Raw genomic sequence first — 1,234 nt, 5'->3', positions numbered from 1 at the left:
CTGGCCGGGGGTTGCTCCCCGGCGGGTTCTTGTCTGGCCTCGAGGTGGCCTGGGGCCATTGAAGGGTTAATCGCGGGTGGGGGGGTGTCTGCAGCCAGCTCGGTCCCTGCAGCCTTGGGGGGGCAAGGGAGGGTGACCCCCAGGCTGCTCCGCACGGGGTCAGTCGGGGCACCAGAGCTGGGCAGGGGCAGGTCCCGGGTCTCCCGTCCGTCCGTCCGTCCGTCACGCTGAGCTCTGCGCTGTCTCCTTCCCCGCAGACCGTGCGCGAGTGCAGGGCAGCAACAGCCCCGGCCCCGCGGGGGAGGCCTCTCCTGGGGAGACGCCACCTCCTGCCCCCAGAGAGGAGCCCCTGCCCCGCCAGGACTCAGGTGAGGGGCCGGGCGTGGGGCCGGGTGCCGGAGTGGCTGTGCTGCATGCAGGGGGAGAGGCTCCATCGTCTGCCCCAGCCGGGACAGGGCTGCAGTACTGGTAACCACGGGGCTGGGCTGGGACCGAGCTCTGATCCCTGCGGCTGGGCCTGATCCGTCTCGCTGCATGTGTGCAACTCCCAGCACAACGGGGCTGTGTCTTGGGCCTTGTCGTGCTGCCGTGGTACCGATCAGTGACCTTATTTACGTTCCCTCTGTCACTGTTCAGTCGCCCCTGCCCCTTTATCATCCCCTGGAGCCCCTGGAGCCCAGTCAAGGGCTGGTGCAGGGGACGGGGAAATGAGATTCCCCGCTGGCCTCAGCCGGTATCAGGTACAGCTAAGCCAGGGCTCTGTCCTGCTGCGGATTCCCCTGAACCCGAGCAGACCTGGGAGCTCTCAGCAGACAAAAGCTCCTCAGGCTGGCGCCCCAGGCCAGGCCAGGCCCCTCCCCCAGTGGCTCGACCCTGTCCAGAAGCAGGAGGCACCGTCCCTCCGTGCAGAAATCTCTGCCAGAACATGTTGGTCCAGTCACTGCTCCAGCAAATGAGCAGCTCTTGTTCTCCCAGCGGTCCTAGAAGCAGTTCCTGTGCTCGGGGGAGACTGACCTTGCATTTCCCCTTCCCTGCCCTTATCATGTGGATGTGACACAGCACCAGCCTGGTCTGGAACAGACTTATTAGTGCTCATCTCCCCCCTCATGCCCTTAGCAAGAGCTGTGGGACGTGGAGTCTACCTTCTCCCCCCTCTTCCACACACCGGAGCCTCCGTCTGCCTTAGTGCCAGGCCAGTGCAGGAGACGAGCGGGGCTTTCCCCGTGCCCGCAGC

The sequence above is a fragment of the Alligator sinensis genome, unplaced genomic scaffold, assembly GCF_000455745.1.
Source record: "Alligator sinensis unplaced genomic scaffold, ASM45574v1 scaffold968_1, whole genome shotgun sequence".
Classification (NCBI taxonomy): domain Eukaryota; kingdom Metazoa; phylum Chordata; order Crocodylia; family Alligatoridae; genus Alligator; species Alligator sinensis.
This window is presented reverse-complemented; position numbering follows the sequence as displayed.